General features: G+C 42.9%; 12 non-coding genes across 12 annotated transcripts; 11 read left to right on the top strand and 1 right to left on the bottom strand.

Annotated features, from left to right (window-relative positions):
- Nucleotides 1-9,410: 9,410 nt before the first annotated feature.
- Nucleotides 9,411-9,529, top strand: LOC148292020 (5S ribosomal RNA). The gene has a single exon (XR_015827489.1). It is a non-coding gene; the product is annotated as a 5S ribosomal RNA (ribosomal RNA).
- A 750-nt stretch (nt 9,530-10,279) lies between these two features.
- On the top strand, nt 10,280-10,398 carry LOC148292019 (5S ribosomal RNA). Its single transcript, XR_015826899.1, has one exon. It is a non-coding gene; the product is annotated as a 5S ribosomal RNA (ribosomal RNA).
- A 752-nt stretch (nt 10,399-11,150) lies between these two features.
- On the top strand, nt 11,151-11,269 carry LOC148292018 (5S ribosomal RNA). The gene has a single exon (XR_015826911.1). It is a non-coding gene; the product is annotated as a 5S ribosomal RNA (ribosomal RNA).
- A 753-nt stretch (nt 11,270-12,022) lies between these two features.
- Nucleotides 12,023-12,141, top strand: LOC148292017 (5S ribosomal RNA). Its single transcript, XR_015827488.1, has one exon. It is a non-coding gene; the product is annotated as a 5S ribosomal RNA (ribosomal RNA).
- Nucleotides 12,142-12,885: 744 nt separating this feature from the next.
- LOC148292016 (5S ribosomal RNA) lies at nt 12,886-13,004 on the top strand. The gene has a single exon (XR_015826965.1). It is a non-coding gene; the product is annotated as a 5S ribosomal RNA (ribosomal RNA).
- Nucleotides 13,005-13,748: 744 nt separating this feature from the next.
- LOC148292015 (5S ribosomal RNA) lies at nt 13,749-13,867 on the top strand. Its single transcript, XR_015827486.1, has one exon. It is a non-coding gene; the product is annotated as a 5S ribosomal RNA (ribosomal RNA).
- Nucleotides 13,868-14,619: 752 nt separating this feature from the next.
- On the top strand, nt 14,620-14,738 carry LOC148292014 (5S ribosomal RNA). Its single transcript, XR_015827598.1, has one exon. It is a non-coding gene; the product is annotated as a 5S ribosomal RNA (ribosomal RNA).
- Nucleotides 14,739-15,490: 752 nt separating this feature from the next.
- Nucleotides 15,491-15,609, top strand: LOC148292013 (5S ribosomal RNA). Its single transcript, XR_015826771.1, has one exon. It is a non-coding gene; the product is annotated as a 5S ribosomal RNA (ribosomal RNA).
- Nucleotides 15,610-16,362: 753 nt separating this feature from the next.
- LOC148292012 (5S ribosomal RNA) lies at nt 16,363-16,481 on the top strand. The gene has a single exon (XR_015827587.1). It is a non-coding gene; the product is annotated as a 5S ribosomal RNA (ribosomal RNA).
- Nucleotides 16,482-17,234: 753 nt separating this feature from the next.
- On the top strand, nt 17,235-17,353 carry LOC148292011 (5S ribosomal RNA). The gene has a single exon (XR_015827669.1). It is a non-coding gene; the product is annotated as a 5S ribosomal RNA (ribosomal RNA).
- A 754-nt stretch (nt 17,354-18,107) lies between these two features.
- LOC148292010 (5S ribosomal RNA) lies at nt 18,108-18,226 on the top strand. Its single transcript, XR_015826961.1, has one exon. It is a non-coding gene; the product is annotated as a 5S ribosomal RNA (ribosomal RNA).
- Nucleotides 18,227-21,497: 3,271 nt separating this feature from the next.
- LOC148292009 (small nucleolar RNA R71) lies at nt 21,498-21,604 on the bottom strand. Its single transcript, XR_015827193.1, has one exon. It is a non-coding gene; the product is annotated as a small nucleolar RNA R71 (small nucleolar RNA).
- Nucleotides 21,605-23,643: the final 2,039 nt, after the last annotated feature.

The following is a 23,643-nucleotide window of genomic DNA, read 5'->3' as shown; positions in this document are numbered from 1 at the left end:
AAGCATGTATCTAATCCCTGTTGTCGAATGTCCATACATACTCTTCCTATTCATAGTTCAATTCGAATTAAAGCATGGTGTATACTCTTAATTCAAACCAAGATAGCTAACATGCAAGCCTAAATGGTGATCAATCATTCAAACTAGAATATTAACTTATAAGCATAATGAATAAGAACATGAACCATAATTGAAACTTGGAAACTAATCAAACTTGAAACTAAAGAAAAGAATTTACATAATGAAAAGTAAAGTGGAACTAAGAAAAACTTAAGGAAAATTTCAACACAAAAGATTTCATTACAACAATTGAAAACTAGAAAGAGAAACTAAGAGAATTTGAGGGAGAGAAGGGAAGGGAGCTCTAGAGAAGTGTTTGAGAGCTCCCCCCCTTGGGGTGTGATTACAAGCTTGGGAAACCTCACTATATATAGGCCTAAGGAAGCTGAAAATCTGAATTAAGTATGGCTAATGCATACAACACTTGTTTTATAAAATCTGAAATGGTTGATACACTTGAATTAGAAAATCTAAATTGGGTGATGCACTTGTATTAGAAAATCTTGAATTGGTTGATGCACTTCACCAATAGATCCCACCAGCAGCCCTAGCTCATCTTCATGTCACCATGACCAAGCTTCCAACCAGAAATGATAGCTCATACCTAGCTCACCATGACCAAGCATCCAACCAGCACATGCTGAGGTCAGCATGACCAGCAACTTCAAGGGCTTACAACTTGGGCTTCTCTTAATCAAATTAGGACTTTAAGCACTCGAAATTGAAGTTCAGAATGTCTTCTTTCCAGCCATATGTTATTTGGGCCAATCCAAGGTCGGAGGAAGAAGTTAAGGCCGAAACAAATTGCTAACTCATTTTCCGCGCTGATAAGATCCATCCTGAGCATGGTTCTGTGTTTGCTAGGTAACAGACTCCATATTTATCCAATGGGGCCGAATTTTGGGTATGTTATAGTACACACCCATTGGAACAACTTTCATGAAGAATGTGGCCTCATTCGAGCTATGTAGGTTGCTGAAACAAAGCTTGCAATATGACCTACGGAACTGGACTGGCAGGGGGCTGTAGCCAAAATGAGTTTGTCTTTAAGCTCTTCTTCCCTTTATCCAAATCAGGCTTTAACATGCATGGATTGCATCATTTCCTATCCAAAGCCATCATTGTTCCCTAAAGCTGAAAGATAAACACAAAAAGGATTAAAAGTACAAGTTTAACTCAAAAATATAACCAAATCATAAGCTAGAAGGGTACAAAATGATATACAATTATGAACCGATCAAATACCCCCAAACCTAGATTTTGCTAGTCCTCGAGCAAAACAACACAAAACAAAGTTAAAAACAAAACAAGAAGTTAACTAGACCACTTTCGTAGGTAACTCGATTGCATTGAGCGTATGCAACAAGCCTTTAAACCTCTAGGCATCCCTAGTAGGAGGAGTTGTGTCTCCTGAGGGTTTAACAGATACGATACCCACAAACGTTTTTCTAACTCTACAAAATAAAATGGTTAGAAAACTTAATAGAATAAAAAATAAAAAAAATTGTTAGTTCTTAAACAAAACACAAAAAACAAAATAAATAAAATTACATTAACAAAAACAAAAACAAAAACAAAAACAATTACAAAAATAAAAAGAACTCAAAACAATCTTTCCGAACATTTTTTGAAGAGAAATGACTCATGCACATGACTCAAAAGTTTTAACAATAAAAACTCAATTTTAGACATTATTTACAAGGTGGCAAAGTTCAAAACACAACATGCTCAAAGTGTATAGTGTGATAGCCAAATGCAACAAATTCTCCAATCTTAGTTTCCACATAATTTCAAAAATCATACAAAGCACAAATTCAACTTCAAATCTCACCAAAATTGTCCTCTCATAAATGAATCACTCGGAAGAGGGCTACAATGCAACACTCAGTTATAAACATGAGATTAGAGTTAAACCATAAGGTACTTAACTCGCAATAGAAAGATGAAGAACTTGCATTAATATGATCTCAAGAAGGATGTCAAACACTTAAAAGTAGAAAAATAAATGCAATTCAACCACATGACATTTAAGATCAATTTAGGTCTTTAGCATAGGTTGTAATGGGGCCAAGGGTGTAAGGTGAGTAAGAAATGAAGGGTATGGGTAAAACAAAGTCCAAGAAACTCAAAATATAAGAGCATAAAATAATTGTTTACAAGACTTCGAATCATCACGATTAGATTTTTTTTTCTTTTACATGATCAAAACTCCTTATACCTTCATTTACATTGATTCATACTCCTTTCCTTGAATTGAACAAACACCAATTTATTTTGAAGGCCCAAAAATGAAACCCAAAAATGAAATTTCATTCAACCACCACTTAATCACAATTTTTCTCTTTTCTTTCACCAATTAATTTTTTTTTTCTTCGAAATGTAACACCCCTTCCCAAACTTAGTATGAAAAACATATCCGAATTAGAGCTCATGAATTCCTTAGAAAGGTAAATATTTGTTTTTCAGGCTAAGGCGAGGAAATATAATTGGTAAAATGAAAGAAAAGGTTTACATGTAGGCTCAAAATGGTAAACAATGGAAAATCATGCTTAAGCATGCATAAGGTTAGCTTGAAAGGCACAAGCGATCCAAAGAGGGCCTTAATATCATTTCTTAAATGTCATGAAATCAAATTGCATAAGAATGAATGACTTTTAAGTGTTCAACCAAATCAATGAATAATGAGATCAAACAACAACTTTGATGACAAGAAAATAAGAGTATGTGTATAACACTCATGAAATGAAGCACAAGGCTCAAAAAGCTCACATTATATGGTTATATAAGTCTAATTTATGCTTCATACAATTCTTTAGATCATGCAAATCCTTTAATTGGAAAATTAGGAAACAAATGGCAAGTGCAAAGAAGGTTTCAAACATATAATGCTAGAACGATGCCAAAATTATTTATTCATTTTAATTTAAATTTTAAGGGTTGCTTTTAATTTTTTTTTACAATAAAAATTAATAATAAATAAATAAATAAATAAATAAATATAAATAAATAAAATAAATTATAAATAAATAAAATTCAATTTTCATTTAAGTCATGCAAACATTTATCACAATCTCATCAAATGTGTTCGGAAAGTGAATAAAATAAAAATAAAAATAAAAATAAAAGCAAGACTCAAACAAAATAAAATAAAAATAAAAACAAGCAAATAAAAAAAATTAAATTAAATTAAGGAAAAACCAATTTTACATGCTAAACTCCAATACCCCCAAACCTAGAAATGAACATTGTCCTCAATGTTTAAAAATTAGGAACAAGCAATGTCATAACAAGAAATGAAAGGTACTAAAGTAAATATAAACCACAAAAAAAAAAAACACAAAAAAAAAAAATAGTTACAAAAATAAAAATTACAAAACAAACAAAAAAAGAAACAGTAAAACACTCGAAACAGAAAGCCCTAAACAGACAAAACAGTAAGCCCTAAACAGACAGTCTTACGCAAACCAAAACCCAAACAATTGAAAGCCCAACCCAAAAGAAAGTTAAACCACCTTGAAACCTAACAACGGTGAAAACCCAACCCACAATGAAATCTAAAGCCCACATGTTTTTATTTTTTATTTTTTATTTTTTTTTAAATAAAATGAAACTTGAATTGGGAGCGCGAAGGCAGGATTTCTGAAAAGAAAGTGTGTGGTCCCTGATGCCTTGGTTCCTGGGAAGTCACGGGTGAAAGGGGTGAGGGACGTGTCGGCGCGCAGAAGCAGCTGTCACATCCCCCAAGCCAGAATTATTGGCTTCTTGGGTGAAGCGGGACGACTTTTTCACTAGAAGGTGGTGAAAGGTGAAAATGCAATTAAGGGGGTTGGGAAACGGGTGCGGCGACATATAGAGATAAGCCGTAAGGGCCGCACAGAACTCAGAACCGCAGCGGCTAGGGTTTAGCAGACTAAGTCTATAAAAGGTAAAAAAAAAAGGTAAAAAAAAACACAAACTCATAAACACACAAAAGAGAAAAGAAAGAAAGAAGAAAAGAGAGTGAGAAATCAAATGGCCTCTAACTACCCATTTTCGTTGGATCTCAACCTAGCTCCACCGACTCAGACACGAGGCCAAGCAGCGGCACCAGTATGGATGCCCTACTTTGCTTCCGCACGGGGGCCTGTGACAGTAACTGACTCAATACTCCTGGACAACGATGTTGCCATTGGAGTGGCTAGAAATTTAGTGACTCCTAAAGATATACGTGTTCTGGGGACAAGGGATGACAACCGGGTCGTGAGCGATGCCCTGGCACTGAGCGTGCAGAGTACGGCAACAGTCGCAAGTTTGGGTCATCGCCTACTTGCGAAGTCCCATGAGGTAGAGGTGCTGAAAGGTCAGTTGGCGGCGGAGCGAAGTATGGTTGAGGAGTGTCAGACTGCTATAAAAAGCTTGAAAAGGGAGAGGTCAAGGATAGTGGAGGTGAATCGACACCAGCTAGAAGTATTGCGGGACGAGAATAAAAACCTATCAAAAATGGTAGAGTTGTACTCTCGCGACATGCGAAAACAACTGGAGGACCTAGACCGACCGGGTAAACGCAAACAAGCAGATCGCGAGAGTAGTTACGCTCAAGCTAAGATTGCGATCTTTGGGAGCTCAAGTGATGAGCCCCAAGAAGCTGTGCGTGAAGCCCAGGAAGAGGACAGCCAGAGGGCCAAACTCAAAGCTCCAATGGTCGAGACACCAAGCACTGAGAAGAAATGATTTCCTACTGCATTTTTGTTGTTTTTATTTTATTTTGTTGTTTTTGTATTTTCGTTATTTTTTTTTTTCGGAAGTAAAGTTGCAGAAGGAAAAAGAAAACGGAAAAGAAAGCACAGTTCCCTAACTAAAATAAAATAAAGATGACAGCCGAAAGGGAAAAGCAAAAACACAAAGCTCTAGAAAATGAAAGTAACGGGCAAAAACATAAAACACCAGAAAACACGGAAAAAAGAAAAGTAAAGTGAAAGTAAAGGTGCTCCCCCTTGAAGCGATTAGGTCGAGCATGCCCGGGAAATCCGAAATGGTGTTGGCTCTCTCTCATCAGCGTATGTCTATTTAAACCACACCTCTGCAAGCGGATGATACCCAGCATTTCTTCCTGCAAACTCAAGGAAAAACATCAAAAAATTCAGAAACAAAAAAAAAATGGCATCCTCATGCACTCACCTTGATGATCTCAACCTTGAGCTCTCACTTGCACCACCGAATGCCCAGACAAGGGCTCCTCCAAACACTGTCTTTCCAAACTCTTCATATCATCACGGCACGGCCTCAAACTTTGCTGAGGCAATACCGAACTTTTCTGAGGTACTGTCGAACAAAGCAGTGCTGCTAGGAGGCATGATTAGCAGCAAGCTCACTCCGACAGATCATCTGCATGTGGCACAGAGGTCTGATAAGGCAGCGGTAGAGGAGTCCCACAATTTAACTGTGCTCCACGCGGTCTCTGCTACCAATTTGGGCATGCGATTACTGGCGAGGACAAGGGAGTGTGCCGCGATGAGCGAGGAAATAGCTTCCTTGAAGGCTATGGTGGCGGACTTGCAGAAGCGGCTCTACTGTGCCAATCAGCACGTGGAAGCACTGCAAAGAAAAAATGAGGACCATGTGGAGCTGCTGCAGATTCTACAAGTGCGAGAAAATAGAGGCAAGCCATGATGATGATGGAGATGAAGAAGATGAAGAAGATGATGAAGAAGATGATGATGTTGTTTTTTTTATTTTTATTGTTTTTATTTTTGTTTTTTTTTTGTTTTTGTGTTTTTTTTTTTTTTTTTTATGCAATGTTTGAAATTAAAAAAAATTGTTTTAACACTCAGAAATAAACTAACTAACCATACCACATAAATAAATAAACTAACATAACAAAACAAAAACAGAAACAAAACAAAAACAAAGACTCAACAGAAAAGAAAACAAAGAAAATAAAGAAAACTTAATTTAAAAACACACGAATATACAAGCAACTCACGGATGACCAGTTAAGGGCCTCAGAAAACACAGCCAGGGGATCCGGGAAGGTTGGAGGGGTCACAATGGTCCCGCTTAAAACCCAAACTTCTTAGACACCGAAGGTGTCGCCTAAAGAACTCCTAGACACTGTATTAACGGAAGTGCTCACTGGGGTTACCATAAGTCGGCTCATATGAAAAATATTTTTTTTTTAAAAAATAAAATTTTAAGATAAGAAACAAAAACACATTAAGATAAAATGAAACAACAAACCACAAACAAAAATGAACTAAGTACTGTAAACAAATTCAAACAAACAACATAAATTGTTGTACAAAAGGAAACAAACCAAGAAACCAAAGAAAAAAAAACAAACAGCACTTTCTATCACCCGTTTATCACCATTTGGACAGATTCGTTTCTATGTTTTTCAGCTTCGACCTCTGTTCAGTTTTTAGGCTATAACTTTCCAACCGTAAGTCCAAATTTTACGTTCTTTATATGGTTGGATTCAGCATAGAAAAACAAAGAACTCAACGCGGACCAAAAGGTAAAAACAACTACGGAAATAAACAGAATTCAAAGAAGAGAAAGGATTGAAATGCTCCCCCTTGAAGCGATTAGGTCGAGCGTGATGCACTTGGAGGTCGCGACTTCTCCCACTGCTCCACACTTCCCATTCTTATGATTGAGGTTGCCATCTCTCTCCATTTATTATTGAGCTATAATAAATTGCTAAAACAAACATAGAAAACTTGAAATAGAATTAAAAGGATGAGGAAATAAAAACTAAAATGAAAAGGAAAATCAACACACATCCAATTCCATGCTTCAAAGCAACAAGCACCAATGGGTTGTGTAAGCTGGGACTTAAACCCAGTTCTCTTGCTTGTTGGGCAATTGTCCTTTTCTGTTGGACTACAAACATAACTTGTCCATTAACGTCATTAACTTTAAAACAAGAAATTGTCCAGTTAAGAAAAAAAAATAATGTAGGAAAGCCAAATAGAATCAAACAATGTTACCAATCCCCGGCAACGGCGCCAAAAACTTGTTGTGTAGATACAGCTGCACCAAAATGGATTCAGTTGCATCCTCAACTTGTGATACTCGCAAGTGCACGAGCCGTTCGGTAGTATAGCGTATGTAAGTGCGAGGTCGATCCCAAGAGGATTGGTGATTGAATGACCCAATTCATTTTCCCTACACAAAACAGAAACGAAAAAAGAAAGGAAATAAATAAAACAAGAAAGAAAGAAAATAACTAACTCAAGTAGATAAGTTCCCAAGTTCAATTAGATTAACGGATTGATTCTAGCTAAAGTATGATTAAGCCATGGTGTTTGGTCATAACCTTGTGTTCCTAATTCCCTAATTTGATCATTTGTTGTCTAACCTAAAATTAAGCATTAGGAACCCATTAAGCATAGAAGAACAATTTAAACAACCAAGCATGTATCTAATCCCTGTTGTCGAATGTCCATACATACTCTTCCTATTCATAGTTCAATTCGAATTAAAGCATGGTGTATACTCTTAATTCAAACCAAGATAGCTAACATGCAAGCCTAAATGGTGATCAATCATTCAAACTAGAATATTAACTTATAAGCATAATGAATAAGAACATGAACCATAATTGAAACTTGGAAACTAATCAAACTTGAAACTAAAGAAAAGAATTTACATAATGAAAAGTAAAGTGGAACTAAGAAAAACTTAAGGAAAATTTCAACACAAAAGATTTCATTACAACAATTGAAAACTAGAAAGAGAAACTAAGAGAATTTGAGGGAGAGAAGGGAAGGGAGCTCTAGAGAAGTGTTTGAGAGCTCCCCCCCTTGGGGTGTGATTACAAGCTTGGGAAACCTCACTATATATAGGCCTAAGGAAGCTGAAAATCTGAATTAAGTATGGCTAATGCATACAACACTTGTTTTATAAAATCTGAAATGGTTGATGCACTTGAATTAGAAAATCTAAATTGGGTGATGCACTTGTATTAGAAAATCTTGAATTGGTTGATGCACTTCACCAATAGATCCCACCAGCAGCCCTAGCTCATCTTCATGTCACCATGACCAAGCTTCCAACCAGAAATGATAGCTCATACCTAGCTCACCATGACCAAGCATCCAACCAGCACATGCTGAGGTCAGCATGACCAGCAACTTCAAGGGCTTACAACTTGGGCTTCTCTTAATCAAATTAGGACTTTAAGCACTCGAAATTGAAGTTCAGAATGTCTTCTTTCCAGCCATATGTTATTTGGGCCAATCCAAGGTCGGAGGAAGAAGTTAAGGCCGAAACAAATTGCTAACTCATTTTCCGCGCTGATAAGATCCATCCTGAGCATGGTTCTGTGTTTGCTAGGTAACAGACTCCATATTTATCCAATGGGGCTGAAGTATGGGTATGTTATAGTACACACCCATTGGAACAACTTTCATGAAGAATGTGGCCTCATTCGAGCTATGTAGGTTGCTGAAACAAAGCTTGCAATATGACCTACGGAACTGGACTGGCAGGGGGCTGTAGCCAAAATGAGTTTGTCTTTAAGCTCTTCTTCCCTTTATCCAAATCAGGCTTTAACATGCATGGATTGCATCATTTCCTATCCAAAGCCATCATTGTTCCCTAAAGCTGAAAGATAAACACAAAAAGGATTAAAAGTACAAGTTTAACTCAAAAATATAACCAAATCATAAGCTAGAAGGGTACAAAATGATATACAATTATGAACCGATCACGCAGCGTGACAATCGGGGCACACTATGATTAAATACTCCTAGAAAGCCTAGGATTAACGAAGGAATTAAAATAGGAAAATAACACAGTTACCAAAAACTTCAAAAACTGGATTTCGGGCTAGTAAACGACGGCGGATGCCCGAAAAAGCCCACGACTCATGGCAACGCAATGAGTTTTACTCGCGACGCCGTTGCCTTCGAATCGACGGTTCGTGGGCCCAATTCTGAGGTCGGAGCCCAGATCAGCGGTTTGCCCGATTTGCCGTTGCACGCGCGTCGGTCCAGCTCCTCTCCAATAACTTACGCCATCTGTCCTACATCACCCCGTGGAGCTCCTCTCCAATTAACCGGGCACCGCAAACGAACGAAAGCGAAAAAACAACAGGACTCGACGCCCACTGCCGAAATTATTGGGGTTGTTCTTAACGTTGTCAGTTTTTTTTTTTTTTTTTTTTTTGGTTCAATTATCGTAAGGTAGGCCCCACAGCCGATCGGAACCGGCAGTTCGGCAGGCCTGCGCGCGACACATGGTAGGGGTGGCGACGACAAGGCTTGACAGGCCAGGCCATTTCATGCGGGGGGCGTTGGATAGCCAACCCATGGTCATATGGCATGGCTCAAACGTGGCTTATATACTTTTAGGCGTTATAAGCTAACGGATGCGATCATACCAACTCACATGCACCGGATCCCATCAGAACTCCGAAGTTAAGCGAGTTTGGGCGAGAGTAGTACTAGGATGGGTGACCTCCTGGGAAGTCCTCGTGTTGCATCCCTTCTTTTTTTGCCTTGTTGACGTTTCAATTGTCGTGGGCGTTTGCTTTCCGTCATCTTATTCATCTGGATGTCTTTGTTTTATCACGACCCCTTGGCGCAGCGTGACAATCGGGGCACACTATGATTAAATACTCCTAGAAAGCCTAGGATTAACGAAGGAATTAAAATAGGAAAATAACACAGTTACCAAAAACTTCAAAAACTGGATTTCGGGCTAGTAAACGACGTCGGATGCCCGAAAAAGCCCACGACTCAGGGCAACGCGATGAGTTTTACTCGCGACGCCGCTGCCTTCGAATCGACGGTTCGTGGGCCCAATTCTGAGGTCGGAGCCCAGATCAGCGGTTTGCCCGATTTACCGTTGCACGCGCGTCGGTTTAGCTCCTCTCCAATAACTTACGCCATCTGTCCTACATCACGCCGTGGAGCTCCTCTCCAATTAACCGGGCACCGCAAACGAACGAAAGCGAAAAAACAACAGGACTCGACGCCCACTGCCGAAATTATTGGGGTTGTTCTTAACGTTGTCAGTTTTTTTTTTTTTTTTTTGGTTCAATTATCGTAAGGTAGGCCCCACAGCCAATCGGAACCGGCAGTTCAGCAGGCCTGCGCGCGACACATGGTAGGGGTGGCGACGACAAGGCTTGACAGGCCAGGCCATTTCATGCGGGGGGCGTTGGATAGCCAACCCATGGTCATATGGCATGGCTCAAACGTGGCTTATATACTTTTAGGCGTTATAAGCTAACGGATGCAATCATACCAACTCACATGCACCGGATCCCATCAGAACTTCGAAGTTAAGCGAGTTTGGGCGAGAGTAGTACTAGGATGGGTGACCTCCTGGGAAGTCCTCGTGTTGCATCCCTTCTTTTTTTGCCTTGTTGACGTTTCAATTGTCGTGGGCGTTTGCTTTCCGTCATCTTACTCATCTGGATGTCTTTGTTTTATCACGACCCCTTGGCGCAGCGTGACAATCGGGGCACACTATGATTAAATACTCCTAGAAAGCCTAGGATTAACGAAGGAATTAAAATAGGAAAATAACACAGTTACCAAAAACTTCAAAAACTGGATTTCGGGCTAGTAAACGACATCGGATGCCCGAAAAAGCCCACGACTCATGGCAACGCGATGAGTTTTACTCGCGACGCCGCTGCCTTCGAATCGACGGTTCGTGGGCCCAATTCTGAGGTCGGAGCCTAGATCAGCGGTTTGCCCGATTTGCCGTTGCACGCGCGTCGGTCCAGCTCCTCTCCAATAACTTACGCCATCTGTCCTACATCACGCCGTGGAGCTCCTCTCCAATTAACCGGGCACCGCAAACGAACGAAAGCGAAAAAACAACAGGACTCGACGCCCACTGCCGAAATTATTGGGGTTGTTCTTAACGTTGTCAGTTTTTTTTTTTTTTTTTTTTGGTTCAATTTTCCTAAGGTAGGCCCCACAGCCGATCGGAACCGGCAGTTCGGCAGGCCTGCGCGCGACACATGGTAGGGGTGGCGACGACAAGGCTTGACAGGCCATGCCATTTCATGCGGGGGGCGTTGGATAGCCAACCCATGGTCATATGGCATGGCTCAAACGTGGCTTATATACTTTTAGGCGTTATAAGCTAACGGATGCGATCATACCAACTCACATGCACCGGATCCCATCAGAACTCCGAAGTTAAGCGAGTTTGGGCGAGACTAGTACTAGGACGGGTGACCTCCTGGGAAGTCCTCGTGTTGCATCCCTTCTTTTTTTGCCTTGTTGACGTTTCAATTGTCGTGGGCGTTTGCTTTCTGTCATCTTATTCATCTGGATGTCTTTGTTTTATCACGACCCCTTGGCGCAGCGTGACAATCGGGGCACACTATGATTAAATACTCCTAGAAAGACTAGGATTAACGAAGGAATTAAAATAGGAAAATAACACAGTTACCAAAAACTTCAAAAACTGGATTTCGGGCTAGTAAACGACGTCGGATGCCCGAAAAAGCCCACGACTCATGGCAACGCAATGAGTTTTACTCGCGACGCCGTTGCCTTCGAATCGACGGTTCGTGGGCCCAATTCTGAGGTCGGAGCCCAGATCAGCGGTTTGCCCGATTTGCCGTTGCACGCGCGTCGGTCCAGCTCCTCTCCAATAACTTACTCCATCTGTCCTACATCACCCCGTGGAGCTCGTCTCCAATTAACCGGGCACCGCAAACGAACGAAAGCGAAAAAACAGCAGGACTTGACGCCCACTGCCGAAATTATTGGGGTTGTTCTTAACGTTGTCAGTTTTTTTGTTTTTTTTGTTTTGGTTCAATTATCGTAAGGTAGGCCCCACAGCCGATCGGAACCGGCAGTTCGGCAGGCCTGCGCGCGACACGTGGTAGGGGTGGCGACGACAAGGCTTGACAGGCCATGCCATTTCATGCGGGGGGCGTTGGATAGCCAACCCATGGTCATATGGCATGGCTCAAACGTGGCTTATATACTTTTAGGCGTTATAAGCTAACGGATGCGATCATACCAACTCACATGCACCGGATCCCATCAGAACTCCGAAGTTAAGCGAGTTTGGGCGAGAGTAGTACTAGGATGGGTGACCTCCTGGGAAGTCCTCGTGTTGCATCCCTTCTTTTTTTGCCTTGTTGACGTTTCAATTGTCGTGGGCGTTTGCTTTCCGTCATCTTATTCATCTGGATGTCTTTGTTTTATCACGACCCCTTGGCGCAGCGTGACAATCGGGGCACACTATGATTAAATACTCCTAGAAAGACTAGGATTAACGAAGGAATTAAAATAGGAAAATGACACAGTTACCAAAAACTGGATTTCGGGCTAGTAAACGACGTCGGATGCCCGAAAAAGCCCACGACTCATGGCAACGCAATGAGTTTTACTCGCGACGCCGTTGCCTTCGAATCGACGGTTCGTGGGCCCAATTCTGAGGTCGGAGCCCAGATCAGCGGTTTGCCCGATTTGCCGTTGCACGCGCGTCGGTCCAGCTCCTCTCCAATAACTTACTCCATCTGTCCTACATCACCCCGTGGAGCTCGTCTCCAATTAACCGGGCACCGCAAACGAACGAAAGCGAAAAAACAGCAGGACTTGACGCCCACTGCCGAAATTATTGGGGTTGTTCTTAACGTTGTCAGTTTTTTTGTTTTTTTTGTTTTGGTTCAATTATCGTAAGGTAGGCCCCACAGCCGATCGGAACCGGCAGTTCGGCAGGCCTGCGCGCGACACGTGGTAGGGGTGGCGACGACAAGGCTTGACAGGCCATGCCATTTCATGCGGGGGGCGTTGGATAGCCAACCCATGGTCATATGGCATGGCTCAAACGTGGCTTATATACTTTTAGGCGTTATAAGCTAACGGATGCGATCATACCAACTCACATGCACCGGATCCCATCAGAACTCCGAAGTTAAGCGAGTTTGGGCGAGAGTACTACTAGGATGGGTGACCTCCTGGGAAGTCCTCGTGTTGCATCCCTTCTTTTTTTGCCTTGTTGACGTTTCAATTGTCGTGGGCGTTTGCTTTCCGTCATCTTATTCATCTGGATGTCTTTGTTTTATCACGACCCCTTGGCGCAGCGTGACAATCGGGGCACACTATGATTAAATACTCCTAGAAAGACTAGGATTAACGAAGGAATTAAAATAGGAAAATGACACAGTTACCAAAAACTGGATTTCGGGCTAGTAAACGACGTCGGATGCCCGAAAAAGCCCACGACTCATGGCAACGCAATGAGTTTTACTCGCGACGCCGTTGCCTTCGAATCGACGGTTCGTGGGCCCAATTCTGAGGTCGGAGCCCAGATCAGCGGTTTGCCCGATTTGCCGTTGCACGCGCGTCGGTCCAGCTCCTCTCCAATAACTTACTCCATCTGTCCTACATCACCCCGTGGAGCTCGTCTCCAATTAACCGGGCACCGCAAACGAACGAAAGCGAAAAAACAGCAGGACTTGACGCCCACTGCCGAAATTATTGGGGTTGTTCTTAACGTTGTCAGTTTTTTTGTTTTTTTTGTTTTGGTTCAATTATCGTAAGGTAGGCCCCACAGCCGATCGGAACCGGCAGTTCGGCAGGCCTGCGCGCGACACGTGGTAGGGGTGGCGACGACAAGGCTTGACAGGCCATGCCATTTCATGCGGGGGGCGTTGGATAGCCAACCCATGGTCATATGGCATGGCTCAAACGTGGCTTATATACTTTTAGGCGTTATAAGCTAACGGATGCGATCATACCAACTCACATGCACCGGATCCCATCAGAACTCCGAAGTTAAGCGAGTTTGGGCGAGAGTAGTACTAGGATGGGTGACCTCCTGGGAAGTCCTCGTGTTGCATCCCTTCTTTTTTTGCCTTGTTGACGTTTCAATTGTCGTGGGCGTTTGCTTTCCGTCATCTTATTCATCTGGATGTCTTTGTTTTATCACGACCCCTTGGCGCAGCGTGACAATCGGGGCACACTATGATTAAATACTCCTAGAAAGCCTAGGATTAACGAAGGAATTAAAATAGGAAAATAACACAGTTACCAAAAACTTCAAAAACTGGATTTCGGGCTAGTAAACGACGTCGGATGCCCGAAAAAGCCCACGACTCATGGCAACGCAATGAGTTTTACTCGCGACGCCGTTGCCTTCGAATCGACGGTTCGTGGGCCCAATTCTGAGGTCGGAGCCCAGATCAGCGGTTTGCCCGATTTGCCGTTGCACGCGCGTCGGTCCAGCTCCTCTCCAATAACTTACGCCATCTGTCCTACATCACCCCGTGGAGCTCGTCTCCAATTAACCGGGCACCGCAAACGAACGAAAGTGAAAAAACAGCAGGACTCGACGCCCACTGCCGAAATTATTGGGGTTGTTCTTAACGTTGTCAGTTTTTTTGTTTTTTTGTTTTGGTTCAATTATCGTAAGGTAGGCCCCACATCCGATCGGAACCGGCAGTTCGGCAGGCCTGCGCGCGACACGTGGTAGGGGTGGCGACGACAAGGCTTGACAGGCCATGCCATTTCATGCGGGGGGCGTTGGATAGCCAACCCATGGTCATATGGCATGGCTCAAACGTGGCTTATATACTTTTAGGCGTTATAAGCTAACGGATGCGATCATACCAACTCACATGCACCGGATCCCATCAGAACTCCGAAGTTAAGCGAGTTTGGGCGAGAGTAGTACTAGGATGGGTGACCTCCTGGGAAGTCCTCGTATTGCATCCCTTCTTTTTTTGCCTTGTTGACGTTTCAATTGTCGTGGGCGTTTGCTTTCCGTCATCTTATTCCTCTGGATGTCTTTGTTTTATCACGACCCCTTGGCGCAGCGTGACAATCGGGGCACACTATGATTAAATACTCCTAGAAAGCCTAGGATTAACGAAGGAATTAAAATAGGAAAATAACACAGTTACCAAAAACTTCAAAAACTGGATTTCGGTCTAGTAAACGACGTCGGATGCCCGAAAAAGCCCACGACTCATGGCAACGCAACGAGTTTTACTCGCGACGCCGTTGCCTTCGAATCGACGGTTCGTGGGCCCAATTCTGAGGTCGGAGCCCAGATCAGCGGTTTGCCCGATTTGCCGTTGCACGCGCGTCGGTCCAGCTCCTCTCCAATAACTTACGCCATCTGTCCTACATCACCCCGTGGAGCTCGTCTCCAATTAACCGGGCACCGCAAACGAACGAAAGTGAAAAAACAGCAGGACTCGACGCCCACTGCCGAAATTATTGGGGTTGTTCTTAACGTTGTCAGTTTTTTTGTTTTTTTGTTTTGGTTCAATTATCGTAAGGTAGGCCCCACATCCGATCGGAACCGGCAGTTCGGCAGGCCTGCGCGCGACACGTGGTAGGGGTGGCGACGACAAGGCTTGACAGGCCATGCCATTTCATGCGGGGGGCGTTGGATAGCCAACCCATGGTCATATGGCATGTCTCAAACGTGGCTTATATACTTTTAGGCGTTATAAGCTAACGGATGCGATCATACCAACTCACATGCACCGGATCCCATCAGAACTCCGAAGTTAAGCGAGTTTGGGCGAGAGTAGTACTAGGATGGGTGACCTCCTGGGAAGTCCTCGTATTGCTTCCCTTCTTTTTTTGCCTTGTTGACGTTTCAATTGTCGTGGGCGTTTGCTTTCCGTCATCTTATTCCTCTGGATGTCTTTGTTTTATCACGACCCCTTGGCGCAGCGTGACAATCGGGGCACACTATGATTAAATACTCCTAGAAAGCCTAGGATTAACGAAGGAATTAAAATAGGAAAATAACACAGTTACCAAAAACTTCAAAAACTGGATTTCGGGCTAGTAAACGACGTCGGATGCCCGAAAAAGCCCACGACTCATGGCAACGCAACGAGTTTTACTCGCGACGCCGTTGCCTTCGAATCGACGGTTCGTGGGCCCAATTCTGAGGTCGGAGCCCAGATCAGCGGTTTGCCCGATTTGCCGTTGCACGCGCGTCGGTCCAGCTCCTCTCCAATAACTTACGCCATCTGTCCTACATCACCCCGTGGAGCTCGTCTCCAATTAACCGGGCACCGCAAACGAACGAAAGCGAAAAAACAGCAGGACTCGACGCCCACTGCCGAAATTATTGGGGTTGTTCTTAACGTTGTCAGTTTTTTTGTTTTTTTTGTTTTGGTTCAATTATCGTAAGGTAGGCCCCACAGCCGATCGGAACCGGCAGTTCGGCAGGCCTGCGCGCGACACGTGGTAGGGGTGGCGACGACAAGGCTTGACAGGCCATGCCATTTCATGCGGGGGGCGTTGGATAGCCAACCCATGGTCATATGGCATGGCTCAAACGTGGCTTATATACTTTTAGGCGTTATAAGCTAACGGATGCGATCATACCAACTCACATGCACCGGATCCCATCAGAACTCCGAAGTTAAGCGAGTTTGGGCGAGAGTAGTACTAGGATGGGTGACCTCCTGGGAAGTCCTCGTATTGCATCCCTTCTTTTTTTGCCTTGTTGACGTTTCAATTGTCGTGGGCGTTTGCTTTCCGTCATCTTATTCCTCTGGATGTCTTTGTTTTATCACGACCCCTTGGCGCAGCGTGACAATCGGGGCACACTATGATTAAATACTCCTAGAAAGCCTAGGATTAACGAAGGAATTAAAATAGGAAAATAACACAGTTACCAAAAACTTCAAAAACTGGATTTCGGGCTAGTAAACGACGTCGGATGCCCGAAAAAGCCCACGACTCATGGCAATGCAACGAGTTTTACTCGCGACGCCGTTGCCTTCGAATCGACGGTTCGTGGGCCCAATTCTGAGGTCGGAGCCCAGATCAGCGGTTTGCCCGATTTGCCGTTGCACGCGCGTCGGTCCAGCTCCTCTCCAATAACTTACGCCATCTGTCCTACATCACCCCGTGGAGCTCGTCTCCAATTAACCGGGCACCGCAAACGAACGAAAGCGAAAAAACAGCAGGACTCGACGCCCACTGCCGAAATTATTGGGGTTGTTCTTAACGTTGTCAGTTTTTTTGTTTTTTTTGTTTTGGTTCAATTATCGTAAGGTAGGCCCCACAGCCGATCGGAACCGGCAGTTCGGCAGGCCTGCGCGCGACACGTGGTAGGGGTGGCGACGACAAGGCTTGACAGGCCATGCCATTTCATGCGGGGGGCGTTGGATAGCCAACCCATGGTCATATGGCATGGCTCAAACGTGGCTTATATACTTTTAGGCGTTATAAGCTAACGGATGCGATCATACCAACTCACATGCACCGGATCCCATCAGATCTCCGAAGTTAAGCGAGTTTGGGCGAGAGTAGTACTAGGATGGGTGACCTCCTGGGAAGTCCTCGTGTTGCATCCCTTCTTTTTTTGCCTTGTTGAGGTTTCAATTGTCGTGGGCGTTTGCTTTCCGTCATCTTATTCATCTGGATGTCTTTGTTTTATCACGACCCCGTGGCGCAGCGTGACAATCGGGGCACACTATGATTAAATACTCCTAGAAAGCCTAGGATTAACGAAGGAATTAAAATAGGAAAATAACACAGTTACCAAAAACTTCAAAAACTGGATTTCGGGCTAGTAAACGACATCAGATGCCCGAAAAAGCCCACGACTCATGGCAACGCAATGAGTTTTACTCGCGACGCCGTTGCCTTCGAATCGACGGTTCGTGGGCCCAATTCTGACTTCGGAGCCCAGATCAGCGGTTTGCCCGATTTGCCGTTGCACACGCGTCGGTCCAGCTCCTCTCCAATAACTTACGCCATCTGTCCTACATCACCCCGTGGAGCTCGTCTCCAATTAACCGGGCACCGCAAACGAACGAAAGCGAAAAAACAACAGGACTCGACGCCCACTGCCGAAATTATTGGGGTTGTTCTTAACGTTGTCAGTTTTTTTGTTTTTTTTTGTTTTGGTTCAATTATCGTAAGGTAGGCCCCACAGCCGATCGGAACCGGCAGTTCGGCAGGCCTGCGCGCGACACATGGTAGGGGTGGCGACGACAAGGCCTGACAGGCCATGCCATTTCATGCGGGGGACGTTGGATAGCCAACCCATGGTCATATGGCATGGCTCAAACGTGGCTTATATACTTTTGGGCGTTATAAGCTAACGGATGCGATCATACCAACTCACATGCACCGGATCCCATCAGAACTCCGAAGTTAAGCGAGTTAGGGCGAGAGTAGCACTAGGATGGGTGACCTCCTGGGAAGTCCTCGTGTTGCATCCCTTCTTTTTTTGCCTTGTTGACGTATCAATTGTCGTGGGCGTTTGCTTTCCGTCATCTTATTCATCTGGATGTCTTTGTTTTATCACGACCCCTTGGCGCAGCGTGACAATCGGGGCACACTATGATTAAATACTCCTAGAAAGCCTAGGATTAACGAAGGAATTAAAATAGGAAAATAACACAGTTACCAAAAAGTTCAAAAACTGGATTTCGGGCTAGTAAACGACGTCGGATGCCCGAAAAAGCCCACGACTCATGGCAACGCAATGAGTTTTACTCGCGACGCCGTTGCCTTCGAATCGACGGTTCGTGGGCCCAATTCTGAGGTCGGAGCCCAGATCAGGGGTTTGCCCGATTTGCCGTTGCACGCGCGTCGGTCCAGCTCCTCTCCAATAACTTACGCCATCTGTCCTACATCACCCCGTGGAGCTCGTCTCCAATTAACCGGGCACCGCAAACGAACGAAAGCGAAAAAACAGCAGGACTCGACGCCCACTGCCGAAATTATTGGGGTTGTTCTTAACGTTGTCAGTTTTTTTGTTTTGGTTCAATTATCGTAAGGTAGGCTGTTAAGCTCATAATTTCATACATATACATGCCCAATTTACTTACTTCTTTTGCTTAGTTCCTATAATTCTAAGTTATTTCCCTCCCTTTGTGTGTTTTGTAGGCCAATAGAGCAAGAGAGCATAATTCATGCAATTCAAGCATGTTAAGGCCTAATTTGGATGAATGGAAGAAACTCATTTTGGCTACAGCCCCCTGCCAGTCCAGTTCCGTAGGTCATATTGCAAGCTTTGTTTCAGCAACCTACACAGCTCGGATGAGGCAGCATTCTTCATGAAAGTTGTTCCAATGGGTATGTACTATAACATATCCAAAATTCAGCCCCATTGGATAAATATGGAGTCTGTTACCTAGCAAACACAGAGCCATGCTCAGGATGGATTTTATCAGCGCGCAAAATGAGTTAGCAATTTGTTTTGGCCTTAACTTCCTCCTCCGACCTTGAATTGGCCCAAATGAAATATGGCTGGAAAGAAGACATTCTGAACTTCAATTTCGAGTACTTAAAGTCCTAATTTGATTAAGAGAAGCCCAAGTTGTAAGCCCTTGAAGTTGCTGGTTATGCTGACCTCAGCATGTGCTGGTTGGATGCTTGGTCATGGTGAGCTAGGTATGAGCTATCATTTCTGGTTGGAAGCTTGGTCATGGTGACATGAAGATGAGCTAGGGCTGCTGGTGGGATCTATTAGTGAAGTGCATCAACCAATTCAGATTTTATAATGCAAGTGTTGTATGCATTAGTGAAGTGCATCAACCAATTCATCTTTTATAATGCAAGTGTTGTATGCATTAGCCATATTGAATTCAGATTTGTCACTCCCCTCTCCCTATAAATACCACATCCATTCCACATTCAAGACACAACAAATCCTGAGATTCACAACCCCCACAATTCACTCCAACCATCCTCAAACACTCTCAAAATCCCAAACACTCCAACAATCACCAAAACAACTCCAGCAAACCTCTCTTCCATTTCCCTACGAATTTCATCTTCCTTAGCCATCACCACTCACTCAAACTCATCCCAAATCACCTCCATATCCTTCATACATCTTTCTAGAAGTGGGGAAGCTCTTGGAGAAGCATTAGAAGTGGAGAAGCACTTGGAGAAGCCTTGGACACCACAAGAACTTCAGAAAAAGGGTTTTTCTACTCTTATTGTATTCATTATGTTTTCTCATTTCTGTTCAAGTCTCTTTTCCATTATGAGTAGCTAAATCCATAACTAGGGCTTCGATGTAACCTAACATGAATATTCTGGGTTTATAAGTTTGGAGTTTCAAGTTTGATTCATGATTCATGTTCTTATTCATTATGCTTATAAGTTAACATGCTTGTTTGAATGATTGATCACCATTAGAACTTGTTTGTTAACTATCTTGGTTTGAATTAAGAGTATACACCATGCTTTAATTCGAATTGAACTATGAATAGGAAGAGTATGTATGGACATTCGACAACAGGGATTAGATACATACTTGGTTGTTTAAAATGTTCTTCTATGCTTAATGGGTTCCTAATGCTTAATTTTAGGTTAGACAACAAATGATCAAATTAGGGAATTAGGAACACAAGGTTAGGACCAAACACCATGGCCTAATCATACTTTAGCTAGAATCAATCTTTGAATCTGAATTAGACTTGTTACTTGAATCTTTATAACCCAGAATTGAATTGTTATGGTGATTCGAATGCCCTAGTCTCAAAATCTGTTTTCCAACTCTTAAAACCACTCTTTGTTACATTTGTTTACTTGTTTTTGTTTGCAATTTCATTTTGCTTCTTTTGTTCAACAATCACAACCACTCTTGTTTTAAATTCTGTTTTAGACATAACCTCCTACTTTCTTGAATTTGGTAATCTAAGTACATAACTAGTTTTAACTTCTCAGTCTTCGTGGGTACGACCTCGTACTTGTCTTGCTATACTACTAATTGCCCCGTACAATTGCGAGTTAACATAATATTAACAACAAATTTTGGCGCCGTTGCCGGGGACTGAACGAAAGTTCTTCCCTGGTTATGTGCCCAAGGTTACCCTATTCTTTTTAGTGTTTCTAATTAATCTAATTTTCTGTTTCAGGAAGTTTATGTCTAAAAATCCATTACTTGAACAAGTGAGGTCTTCGTTCCAACGTTCTAGATCTTTGAACGCAGGACCATCATTGCAACCCAGACGAGTGACCTCTGAAATTCAAAATCGTCTAGAAAGGGAGTTGTCAACTGCAAAAGAGCAAGCTCTTGCTACATTTACAAGTCTTGCTCTCCACACTGAACTTCCCGGTTCTTCACTTTCAAATTCGGAAGCAAGTTCAGACCAAGAAGAAGAAGAAATGATGGCTGCCATTGAGTTCATGGGAGAACTTGATATCCCAACAATTCCAGCATCTCCTTCAAGCATTTTGCTGCCCACTGTAGCTCGAAATTATGAGCTTAAATCTTCTCATCTTAATATGCTGCCTTCCTTTTATGGTTTACCTAATGAAGATCCATTGACTCATATAAAGGATATTTTTAATGTTGTGAGTTCTTTTCCCTTGACAGGTGTGACAGAAGATCAACTTCGAATGAGAGTGTTTCCATACACTTTAAAGGATAAGGCGAAGTATTGGTTGAATTCTTTGAAGCCTGGTTCACTCACTACATGGTCTGCCATTCAAAAGAAGTTCCTAGAAAAATACTTCTCCACGCAAAAGACCGACATGCTTAGGGACAAGATCTTGTTATTTGCACAGCAAGATGATGAATCGTTTTGTGAAGCATGGGAGAAATTCAATGGGTTGCTCAACCAATGTCCTCATCATGGGATTCCATTGAAGCTTCAAATGCGTATGTTTTATAAAGGACTAACCCCTTCTAGTCATAATATAGTCACCAATTTTGCAGGTGGTTCTTTTAAAACCAAAACTCCAGAAGAAACGTACGAACTCTTTGAGGAGATAGCAATGGAGACCCAACATACGGATACAAGAGGTAAACGTGTTATTAGTGGTTCTAATGATGCTTCTAGTGTGCAGATTTCAAAACTGGAACAAAAGCTAGATGCTCTTCTTGCATTAAACTCAAGAAGCCCTCCGAAGGAAGTGTGTAGCATTTGTGAATCTCATGACCATGCTACCACAGCTTGTCCACTTGGGGCTGGATATCCAGAATTTGTGCAAGAGCAAGCTAAGTTGGTAAATTCCTACAACCAAGGTCCAAGAAATGATCCATACTCTCAAAGTTATAATCCAGGTTGGAGGAATCATCCAAACTTTTCATGGAGAAATACCCAGAATCAAGCAAATCCCCCTTCATTCCAAAGGCCACAACAATCATCATCATCATTGGAAGATATAGTGAAGCAGATGGCAATCAACCAATCCAATTTTCAGCAAACTACACAAGCTGCCATCTCCAAATTGGAAGTCCAATTAGGCCAAATAGCTGCTGAAATAACTCAAAGAGTGCCTGGGAAATGGCCAAGCCAAACTGAGATCAATCCAAAGAACCCAGAAGCCAAGGCAATTCATGTGCTCAGATCAGGTAAGATCATTGATAATAAAGATGATTCTAATCTTTCAAATGATGTTGTGATTGTAGAAAATGAAGAGGAGGAGACCATGGCCACGGAAGGAGAACAACTCAAAACTTCTCAATCTGCTCCTAAGGCCAAATCAGATTCTCAGAAATCCGATCAATTCCAATTGCATAAAAGGGATGACAAATTTGTGCCACCACATCTTCAAGAAGATAGATACGTGCCACCCGCTCCATATGTTCCACAGATTCCATTTCCAGGCCGTCTTAAGAAAGCAAAGCAAGATAAGGCTTTTAAAGAGATTTATGATATTTTGAGTAAAGTTAATATCAATTTGCCTTTGCTTGATCTTATTGAACAGATTCCTGCATATGGAAAATTCATCAAGGACTTGAAAACTCACAAGCTCAATTTCGCTCCAAATGAAGGAGTAAAGCTCGACCAGAATGTAAGTGCTGTATTGCAAAGGAAGCTTCCACCAAAACTAGATGATCCTGGCAGCTTTGACATTCCCATTAACATTGGAGGCAAGAAGGTTGGAAGAGCCATGTTGGACTTGGGAGCAAGCATCAATGTTTTGCCATATTCAGTTTATCAAGAGCTTGGCTTAGAAGGGATGAAGAAGACTTCAATGCGACTTGAACTAGCTGATCATTCTATAAAATATCCAAAAGGTATTGTAGAAGATATTCTAGTTCAAGTTAATACACTAATTCTCCCTGCTGATTTTGTAGTGATGGACATGGAAGACAATCCAAATGGAGATCGTGTTGATCCCATTCTCCTAGGCAGGCCATTCATGGCCACTGCAGACACAATCATCAAAGTGAAAGATAGCACTCTCTCCATGACTGTTTTGGGTGAAACTGTTGAATTTAAAATGCTTAATGCTCTATCTCAACCTTCTATCTCTCTTGATTCTTGCTTTTCAATTGATGTTGTGGATCATGAGGTTTCTTCCAAAATTTTGCAGAGAAAGTCTAATGATGCTCTAGAAGCTGTCTTAACACAAGAAGAGGAAGATCTTTGTGAACCGGAGTTCCAAGAAGTGGTGGCTGCCTTAGAAGTGTTTCCGCCATACCCACCATCCTTTAGGCCACCAATCGAGCCTCTTGGACCATCATCCACGAAATTGGAGCCATCCATTGTCATCCCACCAAAGCTAGAACTTAAACCTCTTCCCAATAATCTTAAATATACATATTTGGGTGCTAACGAAACTCTCCCTGTTATAATTGCTGCAGGTCTCTCCTCACATGAAGAAGAGAGCTTAATTAAAGTTCTAAAAGAGCATAAAACAGCCATTGGGTGGACCATAGCAGACATCA

Source organism: Prunus avium, chromosome 8, assembly GCF_965620075.1.
Source record: "Prunus avium chromosome 8, drPruAviu1.hap1.1, whole genome shotgun sequence".
In the NCBI taxonomy this organism is placed as follows: Eukaryota; Viridiplantae; Streptophyta; class Magnoliopsida; order Rosales; family Rosaceae; genus Prunus; species Prunus avium.
The sequence above is the reverse complement of the archived record's forward strand: the minus strand, read 5'-3'. Positions and strand labels throughout refer to the sequence as shown.